General features: G+C 41.1%; 1 protein-coding gene across 3 annotated transcripts in view; it reads left to right on the top strand.

Annotated features, from left to right (window-relative positions):
* Positions 1-21,242, top strand: part of LOC106079668 (polycystic kidney disease protein 1-like 1) — a 360,015-nt gene that overhangs the window by 301,446 nt on the left and 37,327 nt on the right. The window lies entirely within an intron of this gene.

Here is a 21,242-nt window from a genome sequence, read left to right as displayed (position 1 = left end):
CGTGAACACTTTTGACACTTCCAACACTACGTGAACACTTTTGACACTTCCAACACTACGTGAACACTTTTGACACGTCAAACACTACGTGAACACTTTTGACACTTCCAACACTACGTGAACACTTTTCACACGCCCAACACTAGGTGAACACTTTTGACACTTCCAACACTTTGTGAAAAATTTTTAACACTTCCAACACTACGTGAACACTTTTGACACTTCCAACACTACGTGAACACTTTTGACACTTCCAACACTACATGAACACTTTTGACACTTCCAACACTAGGTGAACACTTTTGACACTTCCAACACTACGTGAACACTTTTGACACTTCCAACACTAGGTGAACACTTTTCACACGTCCAACACTACGTGAACACTTTTGACACTTCCAACACTACGTGAACACTTTTCACACGTCCAACACTACGTGAACACTTTTGACACTTCCAACACTAGGTGAACACTTTTGACACGTCCAACACTACGTGAACACTTTTGACACTTCTAACACTAGGTGAACACTTTTCACACGTCCAACACTACGTGAACACTTTTGTCACTTCCAACACTACGTGAACACATTTGACACGTCTAACACTACGTGAATACTTTTGACACTTCCAACACTACGTGAACACTTTTCACACTTCCAACACTACATGAACACTTTTGACACTTCCAACACTAGGTGAACACTTTTGACACTTCCAACACTACGTGAACACTTTTCACACGTCCAACACTACGTGAACACTTTTGACACTTCCAACACTACGTGAACACTTTTGACACTTCCAACACTAGGTGAACACTTTTCACACGTCCAACACTACGTGAACACTTTTGACACTTCCAACACTACGTGAACACTTTTCACACGTCCAACACTACGTGAACACTTTTGACACGTCCAACACTACGTGAACACTTTTCACACGTCCAACACTACATGAACACTTTTGACACGTCCAACACTACGTGAACCCTTTTGACACTTCCAACACTACGTGAACACTTTTGACACTTCCAACACTACATGAACACTTTTGACACGTCCAACACTAGGTGAACACTTTTGACACTTCCAACACTACGTGAACACTTTTCACACGTCCAACACTACGTGAACACTTTTGACACTTCCAACACTACGTGAACACTTTTGACACTTCCAACACTACGTGAACACTTTTGACACTTCCAACACTAGGTGAACACTTTTCACACGTCCAACACTACGTGAACACTTTTGACACTTCCAACACTACGTGAACACTTTTCACACGTCCAACACTACGTGAACACTTTTGACACGTCCAACACTACGTGAACACTTTTCACACGTCCAACACTACATGAACACTTTTGACACGTCCAACACTACGTGAACACTTTTGACACTTCCAACACTACGTGAACACTTTTGACACTTCCAACACTACATGAACACTTTTCACACGTCCAACACTACGTGAACACTTTTGACACGTCCAACACTAGGTGAATACTTTTTACACGTCCAACACTAGGTGAACACTTTTGACACGTCCAACACTACGTGAACACTTTTCACACGTCCAACACTACATGAACACTTTTCACACGTCCAACACTACGTGAACACTTTTGACACTTCCAACACTACGTGAACACTTTTGACACTTCCAACACTACATGAACACTTTTGACACGTCCAAAACTAGGTGAACACTTTTCACACGTCCAACACTACGTGAACACTTTTGACACTTCCAACACTACGTGAACACTTTTCACACGTCCAAAACTAGGTGAACACTTTTGACACTTCCAACACTAGGTGAACATTTTTTACACTTCCAACACTACGTGAACATTTTTGACACTTCCAACACTACGTGAACACTTTTGACACTTCCAACAGTACGTGAACACTTTTGACACTTCCAACACTACGTGAACACTTTTGACACTTCCAACACTACATGAACACTTTTGACACTTCCAACACTAGGTGAACACTTTTGAGACTTCCAACACTACGTGAACACTTTTGACACTTCCAACACTAGGTGAACACTTTTCACACGTCCAACACTACGTGAACACTTTTGACACTTCCAACACTACGTGAAAACTTTTCACACGTCCAACACTACGTGAACACTTTTGACACGTCCAACACTACGTGAACACTTTTGACACTTCCAACACTACGTGAACACTTTTGACACTTCCAACACTACGTGAACACTTTTCACACGACCAACACTACGAGAACACTTTTGACACTTCCAACACTACGTGAATACTTTTGACACTTCCAACACTACGTGAACACTTTTCACACTTCCAACACTACGTGAACATTTTTCACACGTCCAACACTACGTGAACACTTTTGACACTTCCAACACTACGTGAACACTTTTGACACTTCCAACACTACGTGAACACTTTTGACACTTCCAACACTACGTGAACACTTTTGACACGTCCAACACTACGTGAACACTTTTGACACTTCCAACACTACGTGAACACTTTTGACACTTCCAACACTACATGAACACTTTTGACACTTCCAACACTAGGTGAACACTTTTGAGACTTCCAACATTACGTGAACACTTTTGACACTTCCAACACTAGGTGAACACTTTTCACACGTCCAACACTACGTGAACACTTTTGACACTTCCAACACTACGTGAACACTTTTCACACGTCCAACACTACATGAACACTTTTGACACTTCCAACACTACGTGAACACTTTTAACACGTCCAAAACTAGGTGAACACTTTTGACACTTCCAACACTACGTGAACACTTTTCACACTTCCAACACTACATGAACACTTTTGACACTTCCAACACTACATGAACACTTTTGAATTTTCCATTACTAGGTGAACACTTTTGACACTTCCAACACTACGTGAACACTTTTCACACTTCCAACACTACATGAACACTTTTGACACTTCCAACACTAGGTGAACACTTTTGACACTTCCAACACTACGTGAACACTTTTCACACGTCCAACACTACGTGAACACTTTTGACACTTCCAACACTACGTGAACACTTTTGTCACTTCCAACACTAGGTGAACACTTTTCTACGTCCAACACTACGTGAACACTTTTGACACTTCCAACACTACGTGAACACTTTTCACACGTCCAACACTACGTGAACACTTTTGACACTTCCAACACTACGTGAACACTTTTAACACGTCCAAAACTAGGTGAACACTTTTGACACTTCCAACACTAGGTGAACATTTTTGACACTTCCAACACTACGTGAACATTTTTGACACTTCCAACACTACGTGAACACTTTTGACACATCCAACACTACGTGAACACTTTTCACACTTCCAACACTACATGAACACTTTTCACACGCCCAACACTAGGTGAACACTTTTGACACTTCCAACACTACGTGAATAATTTTTAACACTTCCAACACTACGTGAACACTTTTGACACGTCCAACACTACGTGAACACTTTTCACACGTCCAACACTACATGAACACTTTTGACACGTCCAACACTACGTGAACCCTTTTGACACTTCCAACACTACGTGAACACTTTTCACACGACCAACACTACAAGAACACTTTTGACACTTCCAACACTACGTGAACACTTTTGACACTTCCAACACTACGTGAACACTTTTCACACTTCCAACACTACGTGAACACTTTTCACACGTCCAACACTACATGAACACTTTTTACACTTCCAACACTACGTGAACACTTTTGACACTTCCAACACTACGTGAACACTTTTGACACTTCCAACACTACGTGAACACTTTTGACACGTCAAACACTACGTGAACACTTTTGACACTTCCAACACTACGTGAACACTTTTCACACGCCCAACACTAGGTGAACACTTTTGACACTTCCAACACTTTGTGAAAAATTTTTAACACTTCCAACACTACGTGAACACTTTTGACACTTCCAACACTACGTGAACACTTTTGACACTTCCAACACTACATGAACACTTTTGACACTTCCAACACTAGGTGAACACTTTTGACACTTCCAACACTACGTGAACACTTTTGACACTTCCAACACTAGGTGAACACTTTTCACACGTCCAACACTACGTGAACACTTTTGACACTTCCAACACTACGTGAACACTTTTCACACGTCCAACACTACGTGAACACTTTTGACACTTCCAACACTAGGTGAACACTTTTGACACGTCCAACACTACGTGAACACTTTTGACACTTCTAACACTAGGTGAACACTTTTCACACGTCCAACACTACGTGAACACTTTTGTCACTTCCAACACTACGTGAACACATTTGACACGTCTAACACTACGTGAATACTTTTGACACTTCCAACACTACGTGAACACTTTTCACACTTCCAACACTACATGAACACTTTTGACACTTCCAACACTAGGTGAACACTTTTGACACTTCCAACACTACGTGAACACTTTTCACACGTCCAACACTACGTGAACACTTTTGACACTTCCAACACTACGTGAACACTTTTGACACTTCCAACACTACGTGAACACTTTTGACACTTCCAACACTACGTGAACACTTTTGACACTTCCAACACTAGGTGAACACTTTTCACACGTCCAACACTACGTGAACACTTTTGACACTTCCAACACTACGTGAACACTTTTCACACGTCCAACACTACGTGAACACTTTTGACACGTCCAACACTACGTGAACACTTTTCACACGTCCAACACTACATGAACACTTTTGACACGTCCAACACTACGTGAACCCTTTTGACACTTCCAACACTACGTGAACACTTTTGACACTTCCAACACTACATGAACACTTTTGACACGTCCAACACTACGTGAACACTTTTGACACGTCCAACACTAGGTGAATACTTTTTACACGTCCAACACTAGGTGAACACTTTTGACACGTCCAACACTACGTGAACACTTTTCACACGTCCAACACTACATGAACACTTTTCACACGTCCAACACTACGTGAACACTTTTGACACTTCCAAAACTAGGTGAACACTTTTGACACTTCCAACACTAGGTGAACATTTTTTACACTTCCAACACTACGTGAACATTTTTGACACTTCCAACACTACGTGAACACTTTTGACACTTCCAACAGTACGTGAACACTTTTGACACTTCCAACACTACGTGAACACTTTTGACACTTCCAACACTACATGAACACTTTTGACACTTCCAACACTAGGTGAAAACTTTTGAGACTTCCAACACTACGTGAACACTTTTGACACTTCCAACACTAGGTGAACACTTTTCACACGTCCAACACTACGTGAACACTTTTGACACTTCCAACACTACGTGAACACTTTTCACACGTCCAACACTACGTGAACACTTTTGACACTTCCAACACTACGTGAACACTTTTAACACGTCCAAAACTAGGTGAACACTTTTGACACTTCCAACACTACGTGAACACTTTTCACACTTCCAACACTACATGAACACTTTTGACACTTCCAACACTACATGAACACTTTTGAATTTTCCATTACTAGGTGAACACTTTTGACACTTCCAACACTACGTGAACACTTTTCACACTTCCAACACTACGTGAACACTTATCACACGTCCAACACTACGTGAACACTTTTGACACTTCCAACACTACGTGAACACTTTTGACACTTTCAACACTACGTGAACACTTTTGACACGTCCAACACTACGTGAACACTTTTGACACTTCCAACACTTCGTGAACACTTTTTACACGCCCAACACTAGGTGAACACTTTTGACACTTCCAACACTTCGTGAATAATTTTTAACACTTCCAACACTACGTGAACACTTTTGACACTTCCAACACTACGTGAACACTTTTGACACTTCCAACACTACATGAACACTTTTGACACTTCCAACACTAGGTGAACACTTTTGACACTTCCAACACTACGTGAACACTTTTGACACTTCCAACACTAGGTGAACACTTTTCACACGTCCAACACTACGTGAACACTTTTGACACTTCCAACACTACGTGAACACTTTTCACACGTCCAACACTACGTGAACACTTTTGACACTTCCAACACTACGTGAACACTTTTGACAATTCCAACACTAGGTGAACACTTTTGACACTTCCAACACTACGTGAACACTTTTCACACGTCCAACACTACGTGAACACTTTTGACACTTCCAACACTACGTGAACACTTTTGACACTTCCAACACTACGTGAACACTTTTGTCACTTCCAACACTAGGTGAACACTTTTCTACGTCCAACACTACGTGAACACTTTTGACACTTCCAACACTACGTGAACACTTTTCACACGTCCAACACTACGTGAACACTTTTGACACTTCCAACACTACGTGAACACTTTTAACACGTCCAAAACTAGGTGAACACTTTTGACACTTCCAACACTAGGTGAACATTTTTGACACTTCCAACACTACGTGAACATTTTTGACACTTCCAACACTACGTGAACACTTTTGACACATCCAACACTACGTGAACACTTTTGACACATCCAACACTACATGAACACTTTTCACACGCCCAACACTAGGTGAACACTTTTGACACTTCCAACACTACGTGAATAATTTTTAACACTTCCAACACTACGTGAACACTTTTGACACGTCCAACACTACGTGAACACTTTTCACACGTCCAACACTACATGAACACTTTTGACACGTCCAACACTACGTGAACCCTTTTGACACTTCCAACACTACGTGAACACTTTTGACACTTCCAACACTACATGAACACTTTTGACACGTCCAACACTACGTGAACACTTTTGACACGTCCAACACTAGGTGAATACTTTTTACACGTCCAACACTAGGTGAACACTTTTGACACGTCCAACATTACGTGAACACTTTTCACACGTCCAACATTACATGAACACTTTTCACACGTCCAACACTACGTGAACACTTTTGACACTTCCAACACTACGTGAACACTTTTGACACTTCCAACACTACATGAACACTTTTGACACGTCCAAAACTAGGTGAACACTTTTCACACGTCCAACACTACGTGAGCACTTTTGACACTTCCAACACTACGTGAACACTTTTTCACACGTCCAAAACTAGGTGAACACTTTTGACACTTCCAACACTAGGTGAACATTTTTTACACTTCCAACACTACGTGAACATTTTTGACACTTCCAACACTACGTGAACACTTTTGACACTTCCAACAGTACGTGAACACTTTTGACACTTCCAACACTACGTGAACACTTTTGACACTTCCAACACTACATGAACACTTTTGACACTTCCAACACTAGGTGAAAACTTTTGAGACTTCCAACACTACGTGAACACTTTTGACACTTCCAACACTAGGTGAACACTTTTCACACGTCCAACACTACGTGAACACTTTTGACACTTCCAACACTACGTGAACACTTTTCACACGTCCAACACTACGTGAACACTTTTGACACTTCCAACACTACGTGAACACTTTTAACACGTCCAAAACTAGGTGAACACTTTTGACACTTCCAACACTACGTGAACACTTTTCACACTTCCAACACTACATGAACACTTTTGACACTTCCAACACTACATGAACACTTTTGAATTTTCCATTACTAGGTGAACACTTTTGACACTTCCAACACTACGTGAACACTTTTCACACTTCCAACACTACGTGAACACTTATCACACGTCCAACACTACGTGAACACTTTTGACACTTCCAACACTACGTGAACACTTTTGACACTTCCAACACTACGTGAACACTTTTGACACGTCCAACACTACGTGAACACTTTTGACACTTCCAACACTACGTGAACACTTTTGACACTTCCAACACTACGTGAACACTTTTTACACGCCCAACACTACGTGAACACTTTTGACACTTCCAACACTACGTGAACACTTTTCACACGTCCAACACTACGTGAACACTTTTGACACTTCCAACACTACGTGAACACTTTTAACACGTCCAAAACTAGGTAAACACTTTTGACACTTCCAACACTAGGTGAACATTTTTGACACTTCCAACACTACGTGAACATTTTTGACACTTCCAACACTACGTGAACACTTTTGACACATCCAACACTACGTGAACACTTTTCACACTTCCAACACTACATGAACACTTTTCACACGCCCAACACTAGGTGAACACTTTTGACACTTCCAACACTACGTGAATAATTTTTAACACTTCCAACACTACGTGAACACTTTTGACACGTCCAACACTACGTGAACACTTTTCACACGTCCAACACTACATGAACACTTTTGACACGTCCAACACTACGTGAACCCTTTTGACACTTCCAACACTACGTGAACACTTTTCACATGACCAACACTACGAGAACACTTTTGACACTTCCAACACTACGTGAACACTTTTGACACTTCCAACACTACGTGAACACTTTTCACACTTCCAACACTACGTGAACACTTTTCACACGTCCAACACTACGTGAACACTTTTGACACTTCCAACACTACGTGAACACTTTTGACACTTCCAACACTACGTGAACACTTTTGACACGTCAAACACTACGTGAACACTTTTGACACTTCCAACACTACGTGAACACTTTTCACACGCCCAACACTAGGTGAACACTTTTGACACTTCCAACACTTTGTGAAAAATTTTTAACACTTCCAACACTACGTGAACACTTTTGACACTTCCAACACTACGTGAACACTTTTGACACTTCCAACACTACATGAACACTTTTGACACTTCCAACACTAGGTGAACACTTTTGACACTTCCAACACTACGTGAACACTTTTGACACTTCCAACACTAGGTGAACACTTTTCACACGTCCAACACTACGTGAACACTTTTGACACTTCCAACACTACGTGAACACTTTTCACACGTCCAACACTACGTGAACACTTTTGACACTTCCAACACTAGGTGAACACTTTTGACACGTCCAACACTACGTGAACACTTTTGACACTTCTAACACTAGGTGAACACTTTTCACACGTCCAACACTACGTGAACACTTTTGTCACTTCCAACACTACGTGAACACATTTGACACGTCTAACACTACGTGAATACTTTTGACACTTCCAACACTACGTGAACACTTTTCACACTTCCAACACTACATGAACACTTTTGACACTTCCAACACTAGGTGAACACTTTTGACACTTCCAACACTACGTGAACACTTTTCACACGTCCAACACTACGTGAACACTTTTGACACTTCCAACACTACGTGAACACTTTTGACACTTCCAACACTACGTGAACACTTTTGACACTTCCAACACTACGTGAACACTTTCGACACTTCCAACACTAGGTGAACACTTTTCACACGTCCAACACTACGTGAACACTTTTGACACTTCCAACACTACGTGAACACTTTTCACACGTCCAACACTACGTGAACACTTTTGACACGTCCAACACTACGTGAACACTTTTCACACGTCCAACACTACATGAACACTTTTGACACGTCCAACACTACGTGAACCCTTTTGACACTTCCAACACTACGTGAACACTTTTGACACTTCCAACACTACATGAACACTTTTGACACGTCCAACACTACGTGAACACTTTTGACACGTCCAACACTAGGTGAATACTTTTTACACGTCCAACACTAGGTGAACACTTTTGACACGTCCAACACTACGTGAACACTTTTCACACGTCCAACACTACATGAACACTTTTCACACGTCCAACACTACGTGAACACTTTTGACACTTCCAAAACTAGGTGAACACTTTTGACACTTCCAACACTAGGTGAACATTTTTTACACTTCCAACACTACGTGAACATTTTTGACACTTCCAACACTACGTGAACACTTTTGACACTTCCAACAGTACGTGAACACTTTTGACACTTCCAACACTACGTGAACACTTTTGACACTTCCAACACTACATGAACACTTTTGACACTTCCAACACTAGGTGAAAACTTTTGAGACTTCCAACACTACGTGAAAAATTTTGACACTTCCAACACTAGGTGAACACTTTTCACACGTCCAACACTACGTGAACACTTTTGACACTTCCAACACTACGTGAACACTTTTCACACGTCCAACACTACGTGAACACTTTTGACACTTCCAACACTACGTGAACACTTTTAACACGTCCAAAACTAGGTGAACACTTTTGACACTTCCAACACTACGTGAACACTTTTCACACTTCCAACACTACATGAACACTTTTGACACTTCCAACACTACATGAACACTTTTGAATTTTCCATTACTAGGTGAACACTTTTGACACTTCCAACACTACGTGAACACTTTTCACACTTCCAACACTACGTGAACACTTATCACACGTCCAACACTACGTGAACACTTTTGACACTTCCAACACTACGTGAACACTTTTGACACTTTCAACACTACGTGAACACTTTTGACACGTCCAACACTACGTGAACACTTTTGACACTTCCAACACTACGTGAACACTTTTTACACGCCCAACACTAGGTGAACACTTTTGACACTTCCAACACTTCGTGAATAATTTTTAACACTTCCAACACTACGTGAACACTTTTGACACTTCCAACACTACGTGAACACTTTTGACACTTCCAACACTACATGAACACTTTTGACACTTCCAACACTAGGTGAACACTTTTGACACTTCCAACACTACGTGAACACTTTTGACACTTCCAACACTAGGTGAACACTTTTCACACGTCCAACACTACGTGAACACTTTTGACACTTCCAACACTACGTGAACACTTTTCACACGTCCAACACTACGTGAACACTTTTGACACTTCCAACACTACGTGAACACTTTTGATAATTCCAACACTAGGTGAACACTTTTGACACTTCCAACACTACGTGAACACTTTTCACACGTCCAACACTACGTGAACACTTTTGACACTTCCAACACTACGTGAACACTTTTGACACTTCCAACACTACGTGAACACTTTTGTCACTTCCAACACTAGGTGAACACTTTTCTACGTCCAACACTACGTGAACACTTTTGACACTTCCAACACTACGTGAACACTTTTCACACGTCCAACACTACGTGAACACTTTTGACACTTCCAACACTACGTGAACACTTTTAACACGTCCAAAACTAGGTGAACACTTTTGACACTTCCAACACTAGGTGAACATTTTTGACACTTCCAACACTACGTGAACATTTTTGACACTTCCAACACTACGTGAACACTTTTGACACATCCAACACTACGTGAACACTTTTCACACTTCCAACACTACATGAACACTTTTCACACGCCCAACACTAGGTGAACACTTTTGACACTTCCAACACTACGTGAATAATTTTTAACACTTCCAACACTACGTGAACACTTTTGACACGTCCAACACTACGTGAACACTTTTCACACGTCCAACACTACATGAACACTTTTGACACGTCCAACACTACGTGAACCCTTTTGACACTTCCAACACTACGTGAACACTTTTGACACTTCCAACACTACATGAACACTTTTGACACGTCCAACACTACGTGAACACTTTTGACACGTCCAACACTAGGTGAATACTTTTTACACGTCCAACACTAGGTGAACACTTTTGACACGTCCAACATTACGTGAACACTTTTCACACGTCCAACACTACATGAACACTTTTCACACGTCCAACACTACGTGAACACTTTTGACACTTCCAACACTACGTGAACACTTTTGACACTTCCAACACTACATGAACACTTTTGACACGTCAAAACTAGGTGAACACTTTTCACACGTCCAACACTACGTGAGCACTTTTGACACTTCCAACACTACGTGAACACTTTTTCACACGTCCAAAACTAGGTGAACACTTTTGACACTTCCAACACTAGGTGAACATTTTTTACACTTCCAACACTACGTGAACATTTTTGACACTTCCAACACTACGTGAACACTTTTGACACTTCCAACAGTACGTGAACACTTTTGACACTTCCAACACTACGTGAACACTTTTGACACTTCCAACACTACATGAACACTTTTGACACTTCCAACACTAGGTGAAAACTTTTGAGACTTCCAACACTACGTGAACACTTTTGACACTTCCAACACTAGGTGAACACTTTTCACACGTCCAACACTACGTGAACACTTTTGACACTTCCAACACTACGTGAACACTTTTCACACGTCCAACACTACGTGAACACTTTTGACACTTCCAACACTACGTGAACACTTTTAACACGTCCAAAACTAGGTGAACACTTTTGACACTTCCAACACTACGTGAACACTTTTCACACTTCCAACACTACATGAACACTTTTGACACTTCCAACACTACATGAACACTTTTGAATTTTCCATTACTAGGTGAACACTTTTGACACTTCCAACACTACGTGAACACTTTTCACACTTCCAACACTATGTGAACACTTATCACACGTCCAACACTACGTGAACACTTTTGACACTTCCAACACTACGTGAACACTTTTGACACTTCCAACACTACGTGAACACTTTTGACACGTCCAACACTACGTGAACACTTTTGACACTTCCAACACTACGTGAACACTTTTTACACGCCCAACACTAGGTGAACACTTTTGACACTTCCAACACTTCGTGAATAATTTTTAACACTTCCAACACTACGTGAACACTTTTGACACTTCCAACACTACGTGAACACTTTTGACACTTCCAACACTACATGAACACTTTTGACACTTCCAACACTAGGTGAACACTTTTGACACTTCCAACACTACGTGAACACTTTTGACACTTCCAACACTAGGTGAACACTTTTCACACGTCCAACACTACGTGAACACTTTTGACACTTCCAACACTACGTGAACACTTTTCACACGTCCAACACTACGTGAACACTTTTGACACTTCCAACACTACGTGAACACTTTTGACAATTCCAACACTAGGTGAACACTTTTGACACTTCCAACACTACGTGAACACTTTTGACACTTCTAACACTAGGTGAACAGTTTTCACACGTCCAACACTACGTGAACACTTTTCACACGTCCAACACTACGTGAACACTTTTGACACTTCCAACACTACGTGAACACTTTTGACACTTCCAACACTACGTGAACACTTTTGACACTTCCAACACTAGGTGAACACTTTTCACACGTCCAACACTACGTGAACACTTTTGACACTTCCAACACTACGTGAACACTTTTCACACGTCCAACACTACGTGAACACTTTTGACACTTCCAACACTACGTGAACACTTTTAACACGTCCAAAACTAGGTGAACACTTTTGACACTTCCAACACTAGGTGAACATTTTTGACACTTCCAACACTACGTGAACATTTTTGACACTTCCAACACTTCGTGAACACTTTTGACACATCCAACACTACGTGAACACTTTTCACACTTCCAACACTACATGAACACTTTTCACACGCCCAACACTAGGTGAACACTTTTGACACTTCCAACACTACGTGAATAATTTTTAACACTTCCAACACTACGTGAACACTTTTGACACGTCCAACACTACGTGAACACTTTTCACACGTCCAACACTACATGAACACTTTTGACACGTCCAACACTACGTGAACCCTTTTGACACTTCCAACACTACGTGAACACTTTTGACACTTCCAACACTACATGAACACTTTTGACACGTCCAACACTACGTGAACACTTTTGACACTTCCAACACTAGGTGAATACTTTTTACACGTCCAACACTAGGTGAACACTTTTGACACGTCCAACACTACGTGAACACTTTTCACACGTCCAACACTACATGAACACTTTCACACGTCCAACACTACGTGAACACTTTTGACACTTCCAACACTACATGAACACTTTTGACACGTCCAAAACTAGGTGAACACTTTTCACACGTCAAACACTACGTGAGCACTTTTGACACTTCCAACACTACGTGAACACTTTTAAAACGTCCAAAACTAGGTGAACACTTTTGACACTTTCAACACTACGTGAACACTTTTGACACTTCCAACACTACATGAACACTTTTGACACTTCCAACACTAGGTGAAAACTTTTGAGACTTCCAACACTACGTGAACACTTTTGACACTTCCAACACTAGGTGAACACTTTTCACACGTCCAACACTACGTGAACACTTTTGACACTTCCAACACTACGTGAACACTTTTCACACGTCCAACACTACGTGAACACTTTTGACACTTCCAACACTACGTGAACACTTTTAACACGTCCAAAACTAGGTGAACACTTTTGACACTTCCAACACTACGTGAACACTTTTCACACTTCCAACACTACATGAACACTTTTGACACTTCCAACACTACATGAACACTTTTGAATTTTCCATTACTAGGTGAACACTTTTGACACTTCCAACACTACGTGAACACTTTTCACACTTCCAACACTACGTGAACACTTATCACACGTCCAACACTACGTGAACACTTTTGACACTTCCAACACTACGTGAACACTTTTGACACTTCCAACACTACGTGAACACTTTTGACACGTCCAACACTACGTGAACACTTTTGACACTTCCAACACTACGTGAACACTTTTTACACGCCCAACACTAGGTGAACACTTTTGACACTTCCAACACTTCGTGAATAATTTTTAACACTTCCAACACTACGTGAACACTTTTGACACTTCCAACACTACGTGAACACTTTTGACACTTCCAACACTACATGAACACTTTTGACACTTCCAACACTAGGTGAACACTTTTGACACTTCCAACACTACGTGAACACTTTTGACACTTCCAACACTAGGTGAACACTTTTCACACGTCCAACACTACGTGAACACTTTTGACACTTCCAACACTACGTGAACACTTTTCACACGTCCAACACTACGTGAACACTTTTGACACTTCCAACACTACGTGAACACTTTTGACAATTCCAACACTAGGTGAACACTTTTGACACTTCCAACACTACGTGAACACTTTTGACACTTCTAACACTAGGTGAACAGTTTTCACACGTCCAACACTACGTGAACACTTTTCACACGTCCAACACTACGTGAACACTTTTGACACTTCCAACACTACGTGAACACTTTTGACACTTCCAACACTACGTGAACACTTTTGACACTTCCAACACTAGGTGAACACTTTTCACACGTCCAACACTACGTGAACACTTTTGACACTTCCAACACTACGTGAACACTTTTCACACGTCCAACACTACGTGAACACTTTTGACACTTCCAACACTACGTGAACACTTTTAACACGTCCAAAACTAGGTGAACACTTTTGACACTTCCAACACTAGGTGAACATTTTTGACACTTCCAACACTACGTGAACATTTTTGACACTTCCAACACTACGTGAACACTTTTGACACATCCAACACTACGTGAACACTTTTCACACTTCCAACACTACATGAACACTTTTCACACGCCCAACACTAGGTGAACACTTTTGACACTTCCAACACTACGTGAATAATTTTTAACACTTCCAACACTACGTGAACACTTTTGACACGTCCAACACTACGTGAACACTTTTCACACGTCCAACACTACATGAACACTTTTGACACGTCCAACACTACGTGAACCCTTTTGACACTTCCAACACTACGTGAACACTTTTGACACTTCCAACACTACATGAACACTTTTGACACGTCCAACACTACGTGAACACTTTTGACACTTCCAACACTAGGTGAATACTTTTTACACGTCCAACACTAGGTGAACACTTTTGACACGTCCAACACTACGTGAACACTTTTCACACGTCCAACACTACATGAACACTTTCACACGTCCAACACTACGTGAACACTTTTGACACTTCCAACACTACATGAACACTTTTGACACGTCCAAAACTAGGTGAACACTTTTCACACGTCCAACACTACGTGAGCACTTTTGACACTTCCAACACTACGTGAACACTTTTAAAACGTCCAAAACTAGGTGAACACTTTTGACACTTCCAACACTAGGTGAACATTTTTTACACTTCCAACACTACGTGAACATTTTTGACACTTCCAACACTACGTGAACACTTTTGACACTTCCAACAGTACGTGAACACTTTTGACACTTCCAACACTACGTGAACACTTTTGACACTTCCAACACTACATGAACACTTTTGACACTTCCAACACTAGGTGAACACTTTTGAGACTTCCAACACTACGTGAACACTTTTGACACTTCCAACACTAGGTGAACACTTTTCACACGTCCAACACTACGTGAACACTTTTGACACTTCCAACACTACGTGAACACTTTTTACACGTCCAACACTACCTGAACACTTTTGTCACTTCCAAAACTACATGAACACTTTTGACACGTCCAACACTACGTGAACACTTTTGACACTTCCAACACTACGTGAACACTTTTGACACTTCCAACACTAGGTGAACACTTTTGACACTTCCAACACTACGTGAACACTTTTGACACTTCCAACACTAGGTGAACACTTTTCACACGTCCAACACTACGTGAACACTTTTGACACTTCCAACACTACGTGAACACTTTTCACACGTCCAACACTACGTGAACACTTTTGACACTTCCAACACTACGTGAACACTTTTCACACGTCCAAAAGTAGGTGAACACTTTTGACACTTCCAACACTAGGTGAACATTTTTGACACTTTCAACACTACGTGAACATTTTTGACACTTCCAACACTACGTGAACACTTTTGACATTTCCAACACTACGTGAACACTTTTGACACTCCAAAACAACGTGAACACTTTTCACACGCCCAACACTAGGTGAACACTTTTGACACTTCCAACACTACGTGAATAATTTTTAACACTTCCAACACTACGTGAACACTTTTGACACGTCCAACACTACGTGAACACTTTTGACACTTCCAACACTACGTGAACACTTTTGACACGTCCAACACTACGTGAATCCTTTTGACACTTCCAACACTACGTGAACACTTTTGACACTTCCAACACTACATGAACACTTTTGACACGTCTAACACTACGTGAACACTTTTGACACGTCCAACACTAGGTGAATACTTTTTACACGTCCAACACTACGTGAACACTTTTGACACGTCCAACACTACGTGAACACTTTTCACACGTCCAACACTACATGAACACTTTCACACGTCCAACACTACGTGAACACTTTTGACACTTCCAACACTACATGAACACTTTTGACACGTCCAAAACTAGGTGAACACTTTTCACACGTCCAACACTACGTGAGCACTTTTGACACTTCCAACACTACGTGAACACTTTTAAAACGTCCAAAACTAGGTGAACACTTTTGACACTTCCAACACTAGGTGAACATTTTTTACACTTCCAACACTACGTGAACATTTTTGACACTTCCAACACTACGTGAACACTTTTGACACTTCCAACAGTACGTGAACACTTTTGACACTTCCAACACTACGTGAACACTTTTGACACTTCCAACACTACATGAACACTTTTGACACTTCCAACACTAGGTGAACACTTTTGAGACTTCCAACACTACGTGAACACTTTTGACACTTCCAACACTAGGTGAACACTTTTCACACGTCCAACACTACGTGAACACTTTTGACACTTCCAACACTACGTGAACACTTTTTACACGTCCAACACTACCTGAACACTTTTGTCACTTCCAAAACTACATGAACACTTTTGACACGTCCAACACTACGTGAACACTTTTGACACTTCCAACACTACGTGAACACTTTTGACACTTCCAACACTAGGTGAACACTTTTGACACTTCCAACACTACGTGAACACTTTTGACACTTCCAACACTAGGTGAACACTTTTCACACGTCCAACACTACGTGAACACTTTTGACACTTCCAACACTACGTGAACACTTTTCACACGTCCAACACTACGTGAACACTTTTGACACTTCCAACACTACGTGAACACTTTTCACACGTCCAAAAGTAGGTGAACACTTTTGACACTTCCAACACTAGGTGAACATTTTTGACACTTTCAACACTACGTGAACATTTTTGACACTTCCAACACTACGTGAACACTTTTGACATTTCCAACACTACGTGAACACTTTTGACACTCCAAAACAACGTGAACACTTTTCACACGCCCAACACTAGGTGAACACTTTTGACACTTCCAACACTACGTGAATAATTTTTAACACTTCCAACACTACGTGAACACTTTTGACACGTCCAACACTACGTGAACACTTTTGACACTTCCAACACTACGTGAACACTTTTGACACGTCCAACACTACGTGAATCCTTTTGACACTTCCAACACTACGTGAACACTTTTGACACTTCCAACACTACATGAACACTTTTGACACGTCTAACACTACGTGAACACTTTTGACACGTCCAACACTAGGTGAATACTTTTTACACGTCCAACACTAGGTGAACACTTTTGACACGTCCAACACTACGTGAACACTTTTCACACGTCCAACACTACATGAACACTTTTCACACGTCCAACACTACGTGAACACTTTTGACACTTCCAACACTACATGAACACTTTTGACACGTCCAACACTACGTGAACACTTTTGACACTTCCAACATTACATGAACACTTTTGACACGTCCAAAACTAGGTGAACACTTTTCACACGTCCAACACTACGTGAACACTTTTGACACTTCCAACACTACGTGAACACTTTTCACACGTCCAAAACTAGGTGAACACTTTTGACACTTCCAACACTAGGTGAACATTTTTGACACTTCCAACACTACGTGAACATTTTTGACACTTTCAACACTACGTGAACACTTTTGACACTTTCAATACTACGTGAACACTTTTGACATTTCCAACACTACGTGAACACTTTTCACATGTCCAACACTACGTGAACACCTTTGACACTTCCAACACTACGTGAACACTTTTGACACTTCCAACACTACGTGAACACTTTTCACACTTCCAACACTACGTGAACACTTTTCACACGTCCAACACTACATGAACCTTTTTCACACGTCCAACACTACGTGAACCCTTTTGACACTTCCAACACTACGTGAACACTTTTGACACTTCCAACACTACATGAACACTTTTGACACGTCCAACACTACATGAACACTTTTGACACGTCCAACACTACGTGAACACTTTTGACACTTCCAACACTACGTGAACACTTTTGACACGTCCAAAACTAGGTGAACACTTTTCACACGTCCAACACTACGTGAACACTTTTCACACGTCCAAAACTAGGTGAACACTTTTGACACTTCCAACACTAGGTGAACATTTTTTACACTTCCAACACTACGTGAACATTTTTGACACTTCCAACACTACGTGAAAACTTTTGACACTTCCAACACTACGTGAACACTTTTGACACTTCCAACACTACGTGAACACTTTTGACACTTCCAACACTACATGAACACTTTTGACACTTCCAACACTACGTGAACACTTTTGACACTTCCAACACTAGGTGAACACTTTTCACACGTCCAACACTACGTGAACACTTTTGACACTTCCAACACTACGTGAACACTTTTCACACGTCCAACACTACGTGAACACTTTTGACACTTCCAACACTACGTGAACACTTTTGACACTTCCAACACTAGGTGAACACTTTTGACACTTCCAACACTACGTGAACACTTTTGACACTTCCAACACTACGTGAACACTTTTGACACTTCCAACACTAGGTGAACACTTTTGACACTTTCAACACTACGTGAACACTTTTGACACTTCTAACACTAGGTGAACACTTTTCACACGTCCAACACTACCTGAACACTTTTGTCACTTCCAACACTACGTGAACACTTTTGACACGTCCAACACTACGTGAATACTTTTGACACTTCCAACACTACGTGAACACTTTTCACACTTCCAACACTACATGAACACTTTTGACACTTCCAACACTAGGTGAACACTTTTGACACTTCCAACACTACGTGAACACTTTTGACACTTCCAACACTACGTGAACACTTTTCACACGACCAACACTACGAGAACACTTTTGACACTTCCAACACTACGTGAACACTTTTGACACTTCCAACACTACGTGAACACTTTTTACACTTCCAACACTACGTGAACACTTTTCACACGTCCAACACTACGTGAACACTTTTGACACTTCCAACACTACGTGAACACTTTTGACACTTCCAACACTACGTGAACACTTTTGACACTTCCAACACTACGTGAACACTTTTGACACGTCCAACACTACGTGAACACTTTTGACACTTCCAACACTATGTGAACACTTTTCACACGCCCAACACTAGGTGAACACTTTTGACACTTCCAACACTACGTGAATAATTTTTAACACTTCCAACACTACGTGAACACTTTTGACACTTCCAACACTACGTGAACACTTTTGACACTTCCAACACTACATGAACACTTTTGACACTTCCAACACTAGGTGAACACTTTTGACACTTCCAACACTACGTGAACAGTTTTGACACTTCCAACACTAGGTGAACACTTTTCACACGTCCAACACTACGTGAACACTTTTGACACTTCCAACACTACGTGAACACTTTTCACACGTCCAACACTACGTGAACACTTTTGACACTTCCAACACTACGTGAACACTTTTGACAATTCCATTACTAGGTGAACACTTTTGACACTTCCAACACTACGTGAACACTTTTGACACTTCTAACACTAGGTGAACACTTTTCACACGTCCAACACTACGTGAACACCTTTGTCACTTCCAACACTACGTGAACACTTTTGACACGTCTAACACTACGTGAATACTTTTGACACTTCCAACACTACGTGAACACTTTTCACACTTCCAACACTACATGAACACTTTTGACACTTCCAACACTAGGTGAACACTTTTGACACTTCCAACACTACGTGAACACTTTTCACACGTCCAACACTACGTGA

The sequence above is a fragment of the Biomphalaria glabrata genome, chromosome 18 (genome assembly GCF_947242115.1).
Source record: "Biomphalaria glabrata chromosome 18, xgBioGlab47.1, whole genome shotgun sequence".
NCBI classification, from domain to species: domain Eukaryota; kingdom Metazoa; phylum Mollusca; class Gastropoda; family Planorbidae; genus Biomphalaria; species Biomphalaria glabrata.
This window is presented reverse-complemented; position numbering and strand designations above follow the sequence as displayed.